Below are 20,960 nucleotides of genomic sequence, written 5' to 3' on the forward strand. Positions count from 1 at the left end.
GTTTTTCTTGATTTTTATAGCATTTTCGAACCCAAAACCTCCAAAAAGTCAGTGTAACTATATTTGCTTTATATTTCCAACCCCCCAATTCCATCCATTTCTGAAAATTACAGCAAAAGCAAATGATGTATATTCCTTTAACAAACTGTACTGATAATTAAGTATCCCAATAAATACTCAATTTTATGTCATTTCACGGATTGTTGAAAAAGTATCATTGTTTTATAATTCCTTGGCCACTTTTTGCTCTTTTGCCTCTTCCCTTCTTTCCTGTATTATTGTAATTAATTGATTGCCTTGCTTGTAATGTATGGATATATAAAGTATATATGTATATTCATACGAATGTGAATATTTGCTGTTAATCTAATTTCCTTTCAATTTAATTACTATACATGTATTCACCTGATTTAATTGAGCCTTGTGTATGTACATATAAATTTATCAGCCTAATTTGTAATTATGGCTGCCAATGGAGTACCGAAGTGTGACGTCATTTAGAACCAGAAAGTGCAGTGCAAACGAATGGAGTACGTGCGCGTGTTGGTTCACGGGCTGAATCACGCGCTAATGTCTTTCACACACATTTTCGGTACTCCATTGTACAAGCATATGCTTTTTACCTGGATCCTTGTATCTTTCTGTCATTCTTGATATAGATTCTTGTTAATTATGTTCTTGTGGTATATGAAAAATTAAACCATCAGCCATCGATCATCAGCCTCACCTTCTTGATAATATTCATGTTTACACAGTGCCCTGCCTTGGCACCCCGGTCGCATCCTCACAAGTCAATCACAAGTCCTCCAGTCTCAATGCATCATCATCATCATCATTGAGCGGGCGCAGCCGAGATGGTTGCAACCAAACTCTTCCAGACTCCCTTGTCTGCCATGGCCGTGGTGATGTCCAGTGTTGTAGTCGAGTACTTTTTCCGAGTACCGAGTACTGCCGAGTACTTCAAGGTTGCCGAGTACGAGTACGAGTACGAGAACTTGTACCTCCAAGTACAAGAACAGGTCTCCGAGTACGAGTACTTACGAGTACGAGTACTGTACTTCCGAGTACGAGTACGAATACAAGTACTTGTATTTCCGAATACGGCAACACAGCAAATAGTTCATTGTGCATAATTGGCCCAGGTCCAGTCAAACCGATATACAGACCCACTCATGGCTGGCTGTTAAATGTGTTTGTCCAGATAGACGTGCACAGAAGAAAATCAGGAAACTTTGATTTCTCCACAAGCCAATCAACCATTTCAAACTGAAAGTATCGATAAAATATTAAAGCCTGTGGTATATACTCAAGCTACACCATTTTCCCCCGAGTACTGCTATTAACGAGTACGAGTACTTTAATGATCGAGTACAATTTCGACATGTATTTTGCTGCCCGAGTGCGAGTACCGTCATTTCGAGTACGAGTACTTTGACATTTGAGTAAGAGTACGAGTACGAGTACTCCAAAAAAAGTACTCAAGTACGAGTACCGAGTACGAGTACTACAACACTGGTGATGTCATCAACATGCTGGCTCAAAAAATTCATTGCATACAGTGTCAACGTAGTTGAGGGGTCTCCTCCCTCTGTTGGGGCAAGGCAATCTCCAGCAGATGAGGTCAGAGACAACTTGCTCTTTGGCTCTCTAGCAGTGGCCGGCAAGGCGGGCTCTGCGTTGTGCTACTTTGTAGTTGAGATAGGTGCGATGCTGCGGTATATTTCCGTCTCAATTCAAGTCATTGTCTATTAAATTGTTACAATGGCATTCCTTTGTTATCTATTGTTCAACCCCCCCCCCCCTTACTTTACCCGATTCCTGGAAGGACTTACAAATGGAAAGACTTGTTATGGACGTGTGGTGGACTCGACAAATTAGATACCACATGATTGGACGGCTATTATATAACAAATGCAAGGAAAACTATTGAAACTGGACTGCAATTGAGTGATTAATTGTTCTCGATTGCATGCTCTCTCCTGGCTTATGTGGACAAGAAAAAATGGTTATTTACAGTAATGCCCTACATATTATCTACGTAGGTACGAAGGATATTAATTTTTATGTACTTGCATCAATTGGATTTCGTTAACGGTATAGATAACACCACAAAAGAACCTCACATAACTTAACAATTTTTGTATTTTCCACAAAGTTATTTTAATTTTTTGACAAATGTGGTAATAAAAAGTTTGCGATCAGCAATTTGGCCTAAAAAAGCCAGGTGGATTGGTTACCAGGTGGATTGGTTACCGCAAACACGCAATTCTGTTTTTAGTCCTCAGTTTAATCCCACTCTTCATCATCATCATCAAAGTCGTCATCCTCAGAATCGTCATCACTGTTTTCTGCAGGGGAGATGGGAGGTGAAGGAGAAGAAGAAAAAAAGAGAGACAAATGCATTAATAAATCCCTAACTGCCCTGAATCCTTCAAAATCCTCTTTGCCAAAGTGGAGGAATTTGGAGGATTGAGGTTACATGGCAAAAGTGCGATACTGATTTCGTAGGCTGCATTTTGTCAAGGTCTTGGGCTGGGCCTTGTGCTGTTTATGCTAAGCCACGCATAAATATAGTACTGCTCAAGGACGTTACTGGCCAAGCCTCAACATATTGACAGTCACTGCCGCAGAATTTTGCAGGATTCAGGCAGTGGTCACCCCTCCATGGACCATATTCATGAAAAATGGAGGAATTTGCAGGATTGAGGCTATAGGCTATTTTTCCATGAGGCCAATTGAAGGATTTTGCAGGATTAAGGCTACATCCTAGCAAAAAGGCCTAGGGAGTTGGGTACATAAAAAACTCCAATGATTGTTTTCTTCTGAATGAATCCATCTCACGACATTTGATACCATCTCTATATTTACTTTATAAAGCAAGCTTTTTCTCTGTAGGTCCGTTGTAAAGGTAATTATAATGTTCCCAGGTGCCTTAGAGGGCTTATCTCAATTCATATCCTGGACGAGTTCCGGACAAGTTGCAGACTTAGTTCGCAAGTTGTAGGATTCTCAACATTTTCCCTGCAATCTTCTCGCAATTTAGTTATCGATTTGGTGAGTCAAGCAGTTGCGAATGAAAATTTCCCCGGAACATGTCCGGGACAAATGCAGAGCTTTTTCTGGACAAAGTGAATGATTCTACCTGCAACTTGTCTGGAACTTGTTCCTGATATGAATCAAGACGGGCCCTAAGTTTCTGCTCACCAGGGTTGATGGCATTGCTTCTCATCTGCAGAGCGTTGAGCAGTGCAGCGCCTAGGCCATCCTGAGGTACGCTGGGGGCCACTTCTGCCTCACGATCGATATCCACCTGTTGATGATTGATGGAGATGATTTACCATCACAAGAGTCCTAAATATATCACTTCAACCCATTAGCACCTAGGCTATACTACATATTACATTGTGTATATTCAAAGCTGCACGTTGTGCTAAATGCATATTACAGCATGCTGTTAAATACAGTCCTAAATATGCAGCTGAAATAAACATTGGAGAACCAGATGCATTTGAAAGACGGCTTAATAAACAAGCGTTATAGAGGTTCTTTCAGCACTGAACAGTGAGTAAGCCTTGTGATTGATACATTTATGTATTAGCAATCTAATTTGGTAATTATTCAATCAACAATTGAATGACACACACGATAACACTGGTTCTGCATTTTTTTTTCACGTTTCACCTGAAGGCATGTCCTTGTTCCGCTGGGATAGACATACAAGTAATTAGGCACTTTGTTCTGCCCTTGTCTTGGATTAAAGTAACAAAAGCTGACTTTAGGGAAGGCAAGGGGTGTATTGATATCTACTATTAAACAAACTGCCTTTTGGTACCTTTTTGAGGGCTTTTCCTCCCCTTATTTGATCCAGTAGCATGCCATGTCCACTGTTAGCTGGGGCTGGTCGGTCATTTGGATCCACATGGTTCAAGGCATTACCCCTGTGGATATCATCTAAGAGTCCCGTACGTCCTCCCCCACCAATAGGGGGAGGGGGAGGGGGCGGCGCGGCTCCAACAGCTGGGGGTGGAGGGGGTGGAGGGGGTGGGGGTCCACCTCCACCAGATCGCTGTGGGGGTGGAGGGGCTGCCGAAGGCCAGGACTGCATGCTGGGTGGACGCATAGGAGGGGCCAGGGAGGGGGGTGTCGGGGGCAGAGCGCGCGAGGGTGGGGGTGGGGGTGGTGCCCCACGAGATGAGGGTGGGAGAGGGGTGCATAACCACGGCTTGGGGGAGGTGGTGGGAGAGCACCACGGTTGCCTGGTGGGGGAGGCGGAGGAGCAGAGCCACGAGATGGGGGCGGGGGTGGAGGGGCAGACATGCCTCGGGTTCGTTGCTCTTGAGGAATAAGAAAATACAAATAAAAAAACATTCACAGGGACGCTCAAGTGAGTTGGGCTTTGACATTTTAGCAGAATCTCTGGGACCTACAAGAAAAGTTTACACGCATGCAAGGTGCTGATTGTTATCTGCAACTTGAAGGCCAGAAAATACGCTACTGCAGGATGACATACATGCATCTATAAGAGAGGGGCACCACTATTTCAAACCCTTTCAATCGTCCATTGCAATGTGATTACAGAAAACAAAAACTGCAGAAAACAAAAACAAAAACAAAAACAAACATGATCGCCTGTACTTGTGAAGAGTGCGTTCGCTAAAAAAAAAAGACCATGATCTGACCTAATAAAAAAACTGTTCATATTATTTTTAAGGTTTTAAATAGTTCCCCTTGGTATGAGGCTTAATGTCAATTTTGTGCTACACCTTACTTCACAAGCTGTCTGAAGTAGTTTAAAGACCCTGACTTTCGGCTTTTACTTACGAGCCACTTCATCTTTTATAGCATTGATTCCTCCATTTTGCTTTATAAAATTATTGATGATTTCCATGGTTTCCTTGTCCTGGAATTTGCTTCCGTCCACACCAAGGCTTTCAAACCAGCCCTGGACATCTTGGTCCATCTCTTCCAGCTGGGGGTTCAAGAATTCAAAGGAAGTTTCACTAGTTTTTGTTCTACACTCATTAGCCTTTTTGAAGTATGGCGGACAGTAGGAGGATGCTATTTAGAGCAGTAAACTCTTCTAAATTTTCTCAATTTAAACCGCTTTTAAATAGCCCCATCCTATTGTGTCCGCCAGAAAAGGCTCATGTTGAACCCAATACACTGAATAGAAAAGGTAACGTCATACCCAGAACTGGTCACACGCTGCCAAGGGCTATGTGTCCAAACAATCTAAACTTTTTTTTTTTGGGGTGTCAAAACAAAAGATCAAAAAGTCCAATTAACAGTAAAAAAAAAAAAAATCACAAATATAATAAAAAGAGACTCAAGTATAACTTACGTCTAAACCTTTTTCTGGGTCCCATCCACAGTGGGCGACATGACTGAAAAGAAAAAGATACATATTCGTTGTATTTGTGATTTACATTATCTTGAAATAATCTTGTTAAATTGCATTGAAAACCTTCATCAAACAAATCTGGAAACTGCATGTTTCAGGGGTGAAATTTGAAAAATCCACGAAACATTCGGATGGAAATTTGGGGGCCGTGGCGGCCAATGCGTGTAGGCTATTTTTTGCTTAAATTAAAGGCACAGCTAACAGGAGCATAGGGAACAAAGCCACAGATAGGCTTGGTTTCATTTTTCTGGGGGCAAAATTTTTACTTGCAAAAGAACCTTTTTTATACAGCTTGGAGTCAGGGGCCTATGTGGGCCTCAGATTTTTTGTTTTCAATTTCTGCAATTTGTTGCTCATATTAAAAAAATAGGGGGGGGGGTAGGGGATTGGAAAATGAGGAAAAACATGTCAGGTCATGCAATAATATAACACATGTACATACTTGCTTCAATCCTGTCTTTTTGTGTGTGTTTTATTGCTGTCGCATGTTTGCAGAGAGAAACGAATCACAAAAAATATTTAAAAACAGGCTTACTTGGTAAACTCCCTGGCTCTTTTTTGTGGTGGCTATTTTTTTCAAAGCACTAATGCAGCTCATACTGATGTCCATCCACAGTGACACTTTATTCCAACCAATCCTTCCAAACATTACTATTTATTCCTTGATCAAATATTGCGCTGGTGGGTTTTCCCGCGGCAAAATTGACACCGATATGTTGGCTCACGGATTGTCACTTTGCACGATACGCGTTTATGTATACGCAATATACACACCAAGCGAGGTGCACACACCATTTAAAATTAATTTTAGTCTGGTCCTCAAGTATTCCACTGCACACACCGCATCGATTTCTAGCAGGTACTGGACTGCATTGCATATTAGACTTGTCACATCTATCCGTTATCATAAATAGGGCCTTCCTTTTGCCAGAAGCATCACCGACTGCTGAATTCATTGCGCTATAACGGAAACAGAAAAAGCTTGTACTCCGGAGTATGGAAGACGTCTCACCAAAAATCCGGAAACCTAGAGGAATCTCACCCCTGATGTTCATCAATGAATAGGCATTTGTGCACTGGTTTGAGCACGTGCACAAACCTGTAGCATCTTTGATTGAGCACCAGGTTTAAAGTGGCAATGTGGTAGAGGATCCAATATTACTATTCCCTTTCTTACCAGTAATATTGAGGTCAATCAATTTCATCAGTTGGCAGAGCCACTTACGTAAAGTCACTGGGTGTAGAAATGTCAGCCTTGGTGAGCTTTCCTTTCTTCCCTTTCTTATCTTTCTTCTTACTGATGGTGGTGTTGGTGTTAACAGGCGGAGATGGAGGCTGGATGTTAGCTACACAAAAGATTGAATCAAAATGCAAGAGAGTAATTTTTAACGAATGCGACAGGGTTTCTGACTGGGGAGGGGTGGTGTGTCCAACCGGAATATGAAACTACAAGGCTTTGCCTCACTCGCTACGCGGTGGGAAGCCGGCTTCGCCTCCTGTCGACCCTTTCGCGGTCACGAGGCAGCTTTGTCGCCTTCGCAGTCGAACAACTCGTGAACAAACACAGCCTTGTTTATGGTGTAAATCAAGGATTTTCTATTGTTCCTCATCATCGATCTCCCAGTCCCATGCATAGTTTTTCTTATCAACCTTGAGTAATTTTGCGACACAGGAGACAAACATGAAATAGCTTGAAAGGATAGCTAAACTTTTTTTTCAAATGAAACGTTCACCAATTTTGAACGTTCACCAATTTTGAACCCTGCCAAAAGGCAGGGTTCAAAATTAGCGGTAGCCCGCTAGCCAAATGCTAGTCAAAACAGCGGTGGGCTAGTCAAACTATTCCTTAACTAGCCCAGCTGGCAAGTCAAAAACATTATTGGGATATGGCAAAGATGAAAGTAAAAGTAAAAGTAAAGTAAAATTATTACATCTGTTTATTAAAAACAATGACAAAAATACCTTAGAGAAGATGAGAAATCAGTTGGAAATGGGTATAAACAACCTATTTTTGTTCCAAGGTCGCCTTGTTGGATCATGGTTGGATCACGTCTATTGTCACATCGCGTACTTACGTGAGAACGAAAACAATAACGACGCGAAGATCTACCTACCTACATCGATGGATTCTAGATTCATTCAGGCTCGTTTGGATCACGTTTTAATACAGTTTTTATCAACGGTCATTTAAATTTGTTTGTGAATTAAAATAACTTCTTCAAGTTTATTCCAAAAAAATTGTCCGTCCCAAAAGACATTTGAGTCTCCTGCTTAAGTTTAAGTTTTTACCCAATGACTGCCACAAAATTATTTCATAAAGGTTCAGTGATCAAGTTCCACGAGTCCACATGAAAGTTTTTGGAAGTTAGCAGTCGATTTTTGGCACGATATTTCTCTTTCTCGTCATGCGCTTTTTCAGTTTCCATAAAATTCTGAGGGTGATTTTCTTAAGAAATCAATGTACCAAAACTAATTTCAAAAACTCTGACTTTTACACGTTAATTTTGCTTGTCGAGGGGCTAAGCACATCACCAGGTGTCATCTTTCAGGCTCTATACACGTTTTTACATGTATGCACAGAGTCTGTTTCAGTAGCCCGGCTGTCTACATGTAGTGAAAAAAAAAAAAGGTCGAACACTGCCGAAAGGTAAGCATTTTTTCAGAGGCAGTTGAACGCTTTAGTCACTGACGAAAAACGTTTTAAATCATGTTGCAAAGTGGGAAAAAGGTAAAATTAAAACAAGGTAACTACCGGTAAAGACAAAAAAAGCAAAACACAAAAAAGAGAGACCAAAACAGTGTTACGTGTACATCATTACAAACAAAAGTACAAAACAACGTTTAAGAAATCGTTCTTGTGTAGAACATTGAAAAGCAATAAGAAAGCTGGCAGAAGTTTACAAGTTGGCAGGATCATTTGCAAGAAACTCTTTTTTTTGGGGGGGGGGCGAAGCTGGCACAGTCAAACAAGGCTTATTATGCCTCAAAAGACATCTCTTTAAAATCAAATACATTTACCAAAAATGGTGTTTAAGGAAAATTTTGGCAAGTACACTTGAAGGTCATCTCCAAGTTGTGTTTAGATGAAAACGTTTAAATCTATCTCAACACACTTTTTTGTTGGTATTGAAACACACTTTCACCTAAATATCTCCTTACATCTAAAAAGCAGACCTTGCACAGATAGACAGGGGCCAATCATTTAGACCATTCATGGCAGATGACAATTGCTCGACAAGGGTTGCTATTAAAATTCCTCAAAACTTACTACCAACAAAGAACGTCTTTAGGTTTGAACATGAAGGATAGTTAAGCATTCCAGACCACCATGATCAACACACACACAGGAAGGCCTGCGTGCTGTCGGGAGAGAAATTGAAAGCTCTTTCTCAAGACAAGAAACATTATTAGTATTATTAAAATGAAACCAAGGATTCCTCAAAAGCAACGTATTGCACTGCAGCTCACAAGCCTGAAGAAACCCACAGAGAGAAGACAATGATAAGAAATACAGTTTTAGAGGTTGGAGGAAAGGCCCAGAAGAATATTCTGGTGAAAACCCAAGGAATCAGGCAGGGACTGACGACCTAATTCACACGTTGGCCCAGGCGGGATTCAAACCCGGGTCACAGCGGTGGAAGGCAAGAAAAGTACCGCTACGCCAACCTGGCTCCCTATTAAACATGCAGTGCATCACAGGGGCATGACTAAATGCAAACAGAGTGTCGGCAGATAGTTGAGACAGGTAGAGTGAAAGGGGAGGGAACGGGGGAGGGGTGGAGTTAAGAAAGAGACCTATTACCATGACGCAGGGATTGGGTGTCACTGGATGAGAAACTCCGACGACGCTTGTTATTGGCCGGTGAAACGACCTGGTTTTGTGACCTGGTGTCGGAATGGAATGGCGGAAGAGCTGATGACCTTCTTTGTTCTAATGCCAACAGTTTGTGGTAAAAAAAACAAAGAGTGTGAGTTGGTGCTATTAAAAAGAGGGGAAAAAATGAATGAACTAATAAATGAACGAATGAATGAAAATTACATAATTTGGAAACAAGTCAAGTGTGAATGCAGGCTTAGGAAAAAAAGTTTCCAAAACAGTCTCATTAATGTTCAGCTCATCATCTTGGGTTCAAATTCTTCACTTCAACAATTTGAAAATGACAGACAAATTTGTAATTAGGTATTTGGCATATTTTTTTCTTCACGATTCATTTGAAAGCAAAGAAAGATATATCCATGTGAGATTATGGTTACACTGATATAAATGTACTGAAAACGCAAACAAGCTGATATTTGGGTAATTACCTTCCTGAATTCTGATTAAATCCAGCAATTTTAAAGAAGCAAGATAATCAAGTCACTTGCCACTTTTACATAATTCAACTAGTGTGCAGTTGGTACCAATTCCATCTAAAAAAATCAGGTGTATGGGATATTTTTATAAGTACGCCTTGCTCTGGAAGTTACAAAACACTGACACTGTGTGGCAAGGCTGGCATGCAGCGACTGCTGAATCCTTCTTGAGTGGAAACAGCCTCCGTTGCCTGGGTTTCTACACGTAGCATTCCTAATGTGGCTAATATTGTAAGTTTTGGCGCATGACACAAACTGGTTAATGGTCTCAGGATAGCCCCTTGCACAAAGACACTGACAATTTTGTCAGTGAGTTGATCTGTTCAAGGTACATGTGTACAGTCGAGTCTCGTTATAACAAACTCGTTCGGACCTAGCCAAATTGCTTGTTATATCAGAATTTTGTATTAAGAGGAACATCAGTCCCATTCATTGTGCATATAAATGCACAGTCGGGACCAAGGCTTTATGTTTGTTATAACCAGAATTTTGTATTAACAGAGTTTGTACTAGCGAGAGTCGACTGTACATGCATTACTAAAAAGTGAGCACCGTTGCATATGCAACAGAAAGAAAAAGTGTCAAAAATTTGGTGCACACTGTTGAATTTAACAGTCAACTAAAGTACCATGTTTGGTTGGATACAACATAACCCACTCATGCAAATTAGCAGGGCAACTGCTTAGTGCCAATGAGCCATTTGCGAGTAACTAATAACCTTTGCGATTTACATTTGAAAAACATCTGGTACACTGACTTGCTCAGAATGCTTGGCACATTTTAACTTTGAATTCTCCAGACGAAAGACACTGTTGCCAATCACATGATTCGGGGCAAGCTCTTGCACAGTTAGGTAAGAGACACTCGGCACCAATACATTGTTCACAATGGGTGAGAATGGCACAAAGACACCAGACCATGCTGGAGCTGGGGCTTGCTTGCATAAGGCTTGCCCCGAATCACGTGAAATAGTAACAGTCTTCCTTGGTCGGAAGAATGCAAAGTTAAAAAGGGGCAAAGCATTGGATTAAATCAGTGTTCCAGATTTTATTCGAATCTAACTCGCGAATGGCTTATTAAGGTTAGTACTGAATCCACTGCACATTGCAACAAAATCCATTGTTGCATTTTGTTTCATTTACACTACCACCCCCCTTGAATGATTTACTAGGAACCTTCAAACACCATGGTAAACTGCACACAAAAACTGTTGGACTCTGATTATTGGTGGAATGCTTATAACCCCATGTAAAACACAATCAGTTTACTAACTACAGTACTCACTCTAACAGATTCCAACAAACTCTGGTGTTGGAGTTCGACTGGATGGGGATTTTTAGGGTTAAGCAGGGCACTCACTTCAACTTTGTTGGATTGTGTTGCATTTAGCAGGGTACGTGGGATTAGGGTAAGTGTCATGCTAATAAAGAAGGTGACTTAAAAATAGAGACTTCTAAAATGGTGGCAGAAAAAGCTACGTTGTTAACAAGCAAATACTGGTACCTGCTGACAGAAATACTGTAGATGTACTTACAGTGTATGCATGTCCCGCTATTTCAGCTAGTCATTGCATTTTCTGAAAGCAAATTTCATGTGAACGTGGTTCAGAACCTCAGGTAAGATCAGGATGGATTAACTCCGAATCAGATAAACCTAATCCTCAAGCCCGCACCACACCAAGCCTCACCTCCATTCCTAAGAATCTTTCACTCGGCACACCGTAGTCAACATTAGTCACCGACCACAATCCCCTGAAGAAACGAACATTCTTCCCTTAGGCATGAACTTTGCACTTGTCCCTCAATCAGCCCCAGCAGAAGAGAAATGCACCGAGCCATCCTCCCATCTTGACAAGTCCACTGCCGATGAGATCTGCCTGCATATCAATCAAGTGCTCCATAAACACAAAGCAGCCAAGCCTACCAGACTTAACGAACACAAAGCCCACGACAGCTGCGGAGATTTTGACAAGTCCTCCATACCCAAGCACTCCCAAACTCAATATCATCAGATCAACTGGTACCTGGCTAAACTCATCATCAGCATCGAGCACTGGTTCCCCCACCGCATCAGAGAGGCCACCGCAATCTTCAAGCATGACGCGGTACCACAAGACATCGGTTTCTCCATCAATGACATCTGGTGCCCAATCCTCACACCACAGTCCAATGGGTCTCCTACAGTGGAATCCGGCGACCAGAATTTGAAGTGGTGGTGTCACGCTCATGCACATGCTGCACACGTTCTTTAAAGACGAGGTGCACAGACATGTTGGTATTCCTATTGGTCGAAGGAGCCCGGAGTACGTGTGTATTACCAGAGCGCCACTTGTGCGAGCCTGGTGCCTGGTACCGCAGAAAATGGCTGCCTCCTGGTTTGTCTATACCTAAGGCCAACCTAGGCCAAGTTCACGCAAGGATTATAGTTGACCAATGGTAAACCAGAGTTCGACTAACGTTTGCCCAAACTCTGTCTAGTCGATGGTGGTTGACTACGCTAGTCGACTATTTGGAACCAGCCTACTGGGGTTGGTTGCTTCACTGGTTACCAATAGCCGCGCGCATTCATAACGCTAGCAGAGAGCCAGGATCCAGAAGTTTTGCGATGACATTTTGACCAGCGTTTGACTAGAGACGTTCGCACGTTGCTATCAGTGCGTAGGCCTGAGGTACGTCACAAATCAACCACTAGTCGACTAATGGTCCTTGCCCGAACTTGGGCCCTAGTTCCCCACCCTAGTCAGCCTATGGGTCTCCTATACCTTTGACAACCTTCTCCTTTGTTCCCATTCTCCACACTGACATGCCACAGCCAGCAAAAGCCGCCTCCCCCAACAAGACGACAAGAGAATTAAGTCATGTTATATGGTATGATACATTACATTTCATAATTGAGAATAACAAAACTATGCAACACTTACGTGTATGGTGAACCCCAAGGTAAATGCTATTATGGCAACTATTTGACACACATGCCTTAGTATATTCACTTATACAGGTACTGAAGTTTTAAACACACTGTGCATTTGCGTTGGGTTTTAGCTTCCTATATCTCCAATTCTGTAAAACTTCAACAGGTGAGTTCTCAATTCTTTGTTCACAATTCACGAAAAAATCTCTGATGTTTTTAAAGTCCAGTGCCCGAAGTAGTCTGTCTTTTTTTACAGTATTATTCATAGCTCAGTACGCAATCTTGGCATTCTTGTGTCGCATATTAAAATCAGTACATCTTATAGACCAGTATCACGTTGCGGCCGTCTTGATTTGGTCCCATTCAAATCAACGCAACCAAAGCGAGGCTGGAAGGAAAAGAAGTCTGGTTCCTTTCTGCTCAAAAAACATTACCATTCAGTACTGTTATTGGATACAGGGAACATGACTGAAATGGTGGCAGCATGATAAAGATCTATGCGTAGCCGCCATCATGGCCATCTTAATTAGAGGACATCTTTTCCGATTTTAATTCTGTCACAATGAATGCAAAAAAGGTAAATTTGTGCATTTCCAAGCAAAACAAAAGCATTGCCCTCTAAAATGGCTGCTACGCATAAGGTCTATATAGTAACACCCTTGGAGCTTGAAAGAGTGTAAGGATACTCACTTTGTGGAGGGGCAGCATTGGGGCGATTCCTGGCTGGCGTTCCTGGAGGATGACGTTTTTTATCTGAAATTGACAAAATATTTGTTCATTATTCAAAAAGATGTTATTATTTTTGATTAAATGGGATAAAACGATGATATCATCAATTTATAATTTAAATAGCACTGACAACGAATGAAAAGACGATTATGCGACAGTTCATAATATCCAACTTCATAGTGTACATAGAGATTAATATTTGAAAAAAAAACAAGAACCAGAACGGAAAAAAAGGGAATTAAAGGAATACTCATTTTCATGACTTAACCGCATGGATGATGGATAGATGCGCATACTTAACAAATATTGAACCTTGCAAAAATAAAAACAACGAATGTGCTATTTGTGTTATACGCAAGTGCAATGATCTTATTTCACAGAGCTTGCAATTAATGGTAATAATAATGTGGCACTTATATAGCGCTTTATATCGAAGGTTTCAAAGTGCTTTACAATTATTATCCCTGTTCATCAGGAATGAGACCAAGTTTCTGCAGCAGCTCGAGATCAGCTCAATTTGGTCCCTACTTTCCAAGGTACCCATTTATACTCCTGGGTGAAGAGAGGCAATCGTAGCAAAGAGCCTTGCCCAAGAACACAAGCATCCTGTTCCCAGTCAGGGTTCGAACCCACGTACCACGGCACGCGAGTCGAACACCATAGCCATTGGACCACAGTGCCCCCCATAAATCATAAAAACATAAAAACACTACTCATCAAATTCATGTTCTCAGTAAAATCACCCGCAAACCAGTCACAAAGATTTATAAATCCCGTGTAACTTTGGCGAGCATGCTGCTTCTGCTTAACATGTTTTCTTGGACTTTTAGCAAATTTTTGCGATGGGCAGTTGTATGAAATTGGGGACCTCCCATCTAGAGTGTGTGGGGAGGCTGGCCTGGTGGTTAGGAGTCATGATTCATGATCAGAGGGTCAGGGGTTCAAATCCAGCTGCTGACCATGTTATATAATGTCCTTGGGCAATCCACTTCACCCACATTTGCCTCCCCTCCACCCAGGAGGAGTAACCTGCAATGGTCTGGTATCCATCCCACCAATGGGCAATACAAATATTTTTCATTCCAAGGAAACCAGAGATAAACGCTGCCTTGATGTGCCACATGACTTGTGACGGACTTTAATTTTTTTTGTTTACTTATAGACCCAATAATTGACAGGGTGCACAATCACCCTCCCAAGGTTTACATACAGGTATGGAGAGTTTGAGGAGACCACCTGGAGAGTCTCTTGAATGTACTGCCGAAGGCACTTGGAACTCACTTGAAGACATTAATTACCTGTTAGTGCAGATCATAGATATAGAATAAAAGACTAGATTGGCAGCGCGTCCACATGCGCCCATTCACAGTCCGATAAATCTCCGCCATTTTTGTTGTCTCTTGTGGATGCGCAACAAATGAACGTAAAGTAATGGAGCTAAATGTATCTTTCCTCCAGCACGTGACCTAGCTCAACGCGCGCGAAGCTAGAAATGCGCACCGAGTATTTACGCGCTGCGCTGACGCACGCTAACACGTTGGCGTGCCGCTTTTCATTTCGGCTACGGGATAATCACTTTAGTTTCTGCAAAGTAAACCTGTTTTAAGACAACCAAATTTGCCAAGTAGGCCCTAATCATAAGCATCCATGTTCAAAAGATACTGATTGAAATAAACAAGAGTAGACTGGAGTTTCAACATTATGGGAACGATGTTATCTTATTTATTCTCTTGTGTATGATTATTAGCATTGAAGGTCTCAAGTAGCAGAAAATAAACTCGCAATGTGCGCGTAAACGGCATTGCGTTCGTCACGTCTAGCACGCAATTTGAATCTTTCCTCCAGCACGTGACCCTCCAGGCAGGGCCGTGCGTATGCACGCGCTGCCGATCTAGTCTTTTTTATTCTATATCTATGGTGCAGATTCAGAATAGAAATAGTCACACATACACGATTCCGTGCATACATGTCCCTCCCAAAAATCCGACAGCATCTTCATCTAGAGATGCTTCACTCACCTTCTTTACTTTCTTTACGCAGCCTTTTGGCCCTGATCTTAGCTTTGATGACACTGCTGAATTCACCAGCTTCGGCATCATTGGCGAAGTTGAGGGCGGCCCAACATGTCTGTATACCCAAGGCGCACATGGGAACACACAAATACACAAAATTCAAGATTAAAAACAAACCCAGTTCTTTAAGTCAAAATGGGTGCTTGGTTTTCAGGATTTTGTTTCCAAACTGTGTACTGTCTTGTTCAATTGCAGCATTCCTTATGAGAAAGTATGTTCAAGATGGAGATGTTCAGGGGGACAATAACATTTATAGTAATTTTTACTTTAAATATTTAATGTTTTAAGACTACTTTGGTGAAAACAGCATGTTTTCCTCGTGTGGGTCATTTTGTTAGTTTAGGGTCCAAATTGTGGCACTTTCTTGTAGTATTGCTTGGTTCCGGCGGTTCCCCAGTTTTACCAGGTTCCAATATGAGAACCGGAATCACAAGTCCAATCTATGTAGAAATAGAAGGGTCAAAAAGTTGGATTTGTACCAGTCTAGTCTTAGGCTTCAAATTGAAATCATCTTAGGCTTCAAATTGAAATCACTTGGCTTCACTGTCAGGTGCAAAATGTTGATGGTTGATGGTTGTCTTAATTTGCCTCATGAAAATTTTGGAGAATTTTGTCAGCTACAGAGTGTATGTTTTTCTGCACCCAAGGTCCCAGTCTGAAAAATGAACCATCACCGCAGCCGCCTGCATGTATTGTGTCATGCACACAAATGTTGGTGTTGGTGACTGCTCAGTATGGAGGTATCCTGAATCCATCAAAATCCTGCAGTACCCCTAGGCTTACTGTCCTGAATCCATCAAAATCCACCTGTTTTCAATATGGAGGTATCCTGAATCCGCCGAAATACTCCAAAACAGGCGTGTGGATTTAGATGGTTTCAGGGTGGTTAGGGTTAATATACTCACATCAATTGGGAAAGTGTGGAAGAAAGGTTTGCCTTTGGTGACAAAGTAAATGAACTGGCTGTACAGTTCTTGTTCCCAAAGCTGCATTCCGTTCTATATAAAAGAAATTATGAATGGGATCAACAATTAAATTCTTAGTAAGTGAAAGAACATGTCAAAGACATTCGGAAAGATTTGCAGCTCATGTGCATGTTCAATTGTGTCTTTTACCCCCCCCCCTTCCCAAGAGGAAACAGTTGGAAGAAAAAACATCAACTTGTTGGTACAAAATGATGTGTATGGGGACGTAGAGTAACTAATTCATTTCCTGGAGTCTAACTCAGGTCAAGTCCTTATTTCTTCGATCAGTCCAGCTAGTTTTAAGTAAATTTGCTTTGCACATGTTTACACTAAGTAATAGTTACTTTTCATGACCCCCAAAGACCAGTTATCTTTTGCTGCTTCTTCTTTAACAAACAAAAAGAAAGAAATAACCAAGTGGACTACATGTAGGGTATAGGCCTGAGACCTAATGATGTCACGCTTTGTTTACATGTGCGCTTTCCTATGTGGTAGACGGTCCCTACTTCGTCCGGCGTCCCGACTTTGCTCCCATAGGAAAGCGCATAATGTTAACAAAGCTATTATGTAATTAGGTCTTAGGTCTACTCCTTACCATAATATCGTAGACTCTGATGAAGTATGAGCGTAGGTCGTTGTCCTTGACAAAGCATGCCACACCACAGCATCTTTTGGTCCAGGAGTTGGGAGGTTGGGCCAAAAACACCTGCACCACAGCTGTAGCCAAAGTCTACGTTTCATGCAAAATGAAAGGGAAGATACTTTTTAAATTATCAAGGTTACCTTAAATCGTAAGCGTTACTGACATCAACTATACGCTTTTATCTGTGCACATTGCGTCTCATTGGAAAGCCAATGCTCTGATTTCTCAAGCAATTTCTGGTATGAGGAAGAAACCTTGAACGTTTTGGAATACTTCATTTTTAAAAAAAATGTCAGGCACAGGTCTCGAACTCGCATAGGAGGATAAGGCCATGTAAAAAAATAAACGGGACTGGTTTGAGGCAATTTAAACAAGCTTTTAGCATAGAGCCCTTGTTCTATGCTTGAGTAACTCCAACTGACATGCTCATCAGGAATTCACATGTAACCTGATGAGCATGTCACTCAGCTGGAGTTCTCTAGCCCAGGTTGATGTTTATATCCTACTTTTAAAAGTTATTTCCGATTATCATCATCTCGTTCAAAGCGCGTTTTGTAGCCCAATTGGGCTGTTCCAGGACCTAGTGTCCCTTTAATGCCTTTTTTGAAACATTTTATTTACAGTATTATGCTAATGAGGTTGACTGTGTGGGTTCAGAGATAAGGGGTGGTAATGCGAACAATTTATGCACTTTTAATGTGTATTATTGTTTATGGCTCATTAGGATTTTTGATAAATAAACAACATATTTATTCATTAATTCGAATTAATTAATTAAATTAATAAATTAAATTAATAAATTAAATCATTAATAAATTTATTTACTTTTTAAAATAATTACCATTTTATATGCATAGCATTTTTAAGTTAAAGCACGTAAACATTAATATGAATTATTGAGCCTGCAAGTCGAATTTATAATTGTTTAAAGTAATAAATTGAATTAATTAATTAAATTAGTAATGAGTTCATTAATTTTTTTTTCAAATTATGCATTTTTGAAGTGTATACAGCGCTCGAAATGTTATGCAAAGTATTTTTAAAAACAAAATGTATTGTACCGTCAAAAATCTTGAACAATTGAAGGGATGATAATCAATCTTTTACGTTAACAACGGGTTACCCCTAGGAAATTATGATTTATTTACATTTAAGAATATAAATAAAACACTAATTAGTTTTACATTTGCAAGGCAAAAAACCTTGAAGCTTGTCTCCATTTTCGAACCATTTTCAGTACTCTCCAAGCAATCACTGTGCTTATTGATTGCTTGCCTGGTCCCCTTCCCGCCCCCGCCCCCTAAAAAACGTCTCTGATAAGCACTGCTAAATCTCGGTGTTTCTTTTCATTGACGCTAATTGAATTCCACTTTTTATTTATTTCTTTGTTCATTAATTTATTCCATTATTTTTTAATCTATTTCTCCATGTACTTGTGTTTCGAACATTTGTTTTTCTTCATCAATGAAAATCCCGCCCGCAAGGTTCTCAAATTGCGATCGCCTTTGCGCAAGTTGTAACGTGCGCACGCAAATTAAAATGGCGCGGTGTAATTTGCGTGCTTCGGGAGTCCCTCGCCCAAGTTTAAATTTGGGCAGTGTATATTTTGCCGGAGACGGCAAACCTTTAGTAAACGTTAGTTTGCCGGATATGCACTGAACATGCGCAGTTACTGTTTTTTTGTACTTCAACATTTTCCGGTGACAAGTTTTAGTTTGGCTCCATGCCAAAATTATCGTTGTTACCTCGTATTCACAAGATGGGATTCAGACCATTTTATAATTTCGGACTTTATTTCCCTTTAAAAAAAATCCTCCAGAGCCACAAATCTGAAAAAGAAAATGTAATACTCTGCAAAAAATGTTTGAGACATGTTAAAATAATAAAAGAAGAATATTCTTATTTATTTGGGGATGAGAAAAAAAAACTTAAAAATGTGGTGCGGTCGGAATCGAACGCGAGTCATCCCGCTAACTAGAGCTTTTGCTTAACCATTACACCAAACGTGCTACACAACTTTTGGTGGGAATTTAATACATTTTATAATTCAGCCCTATTTTAAAGAGTACAGCGCCCTCTGTTGATATGGATTGCCGCCGGCAAACCTTTAGTAATCGTTAGTTTGCCGTCATTACCTCCGGCAAAATATCCACTATCTTAAATTTGCGTGCGCAAGTTTAAACTTGCGCGAGGGACTGAAATTGCGCTCGACAATAGTATTTACCAGAGGGAGGCACGTGGCATTGTATTTAATGCCACGGGTCTAGAGTAACTCCAGCTCATGAGCTCCGGCCATTCCGGCCTCCAATGCTCATCATCAGCATGATCAGGAAAAGCTGGACTGCTTAGCCCAGGTTGGACGACGTCTTCATTGCATAATACGACTAGTGATATGTCTCTTCATACATGCGTGTATAGTCGTGTTCCCTAACGTGGCGCACTTCGAAGCTTACCCAACTTTCCTCGTGTATTGTTGCCAAACCTCTTTGTTGACAAACCTCAAATTCATGCAGTGAAATACTGGTACTTTACCTTATTAATACTTGCTATTTAAGCTCTGTGAACAATTTTGGTTTCATAAAATTTAAGCCGAAATTAAAAAACGGTGGCGTCCGGAAATTGGGCACAAATTGGCGGAGTGTTCCCTAACGTGGCGCACTTGAATAAATCTCGGAAAATTCCAAATTAACATTTAAGAATTTCTGTAAACTTGATAAATTCTGATAAAACATTATTATCTCTACTTACATACCCAGCCAGATGTTTATCAGAAAATTATTTCCTTATTTTACGAGGCATTTTCAAAGGGTTCACTTTGCACTTGAAAATAAAATCGGAAAATCACGCCAAAATAATTTTTTCTTTTAACTTTGTAGCGGGTAAATAAACTCGCGATTTATGAACGGGAGTGTTTAGAACTTGATGAAATTTCACTTTCTGTAAAATTTCAGTTAAAACTTTTGCTCTAGCTAGGCGCTACAGCCGAAAAATCAAAGTGCGCCACGTTAGGGGCCGCGCCGCGTTAGGGTACATCAACAATACACAACGGAGTCCAACCTGGGGTAATCCTTACCTTTAGGACACCTCTATTTTTTACGAGTTTTGTTCAAAACTTCTTTAGCAGATGACTGTCCAGTACCAAAGTGACTTTTGCAGGCTAAAGCAGTCTTTTTTCTTCAGATAAATTCATGTTAGTTGTAATTTTGAAAGCACTTCCAAAGAAAATGTGACTTTCCTATCCTTTTTTGCAGTTTGCCATATTAGTTTTTGAGTCAGTTTTCTGTTCGTCATCGTCATGTTTTCCCCTAATAATTTCCCTCTAAAATCAAAGCCCCTGCCAGCCTCTTTCCACAAAATTAAACCTGCCGATATTCAAGAAGGTGTCATACTGTTTAGATATACGACAAGAAATTCCAGAATGTCACTTTTGAGTGTCATTTAGTCAGTTGTTTTGGTGAGTCTTTTAACCTTATATAGGAACGGGGTCCTAAAAGTAAGGATTACCCAACCTGGGCTACCCTGAACACAAAAACTTTGCAAGGGTCAGTTTATTTACCCACTAAATTTACCCTTTACCAACCAAACCGAACTCACCCAACACCTACTTCCAAGAAGGTTAACTACTTGGTCATTTTCAGATTTGCTGAGTAGTTTCGAAGGGGCATTTACGATTGCTGGATTACGACGTTGCCCCGTAGGATTCGCCATCATTTTTGAGAAATATACTTCCGCGAAATGTCCGAAGTGGGTGGAGTTATTCCACAGAGGTCAAAGTGCGACATAAAGTTCTCGCGTTTTCATTGGCTGAAAATAAGGAAAACTATGAATAATGCACCACTCGGTAAACATTATCATAATAGAACCAGACTAGTGAAAATACTTCAATT

General features: G+C 40.8%; 1 pseudogene; it reads right to left on the minus strand.

The window, feature by feature from the left end:
• Positions 1 to 1,522: 1,522 nt before the first annotated feature.
• Positions 1,523 to 20,832, minus strand: LOC119726298 (annotated as a pseudogene).
• Between the last annotated feature and the right edge of the window lie 128 nt (positions 20,833 to 20,960).

Source organism: Patiria miniata, unplaced genomic scaffold (genome assembly GCF_015706575.1).
Source record: "Patiria miniata isolate m_02_andy unplaced genomic scaffold, ASM1570657v1 HiC_scaffold_2, whole genome shotgun sequence".
Classification (NCBI taxonomy): domain Eukaryota; kingdom Metazoa; phylum Echinodermata; class Asteroidea; order Valvatida; family Asterinidae; genus Patiria; species Patiria miniata.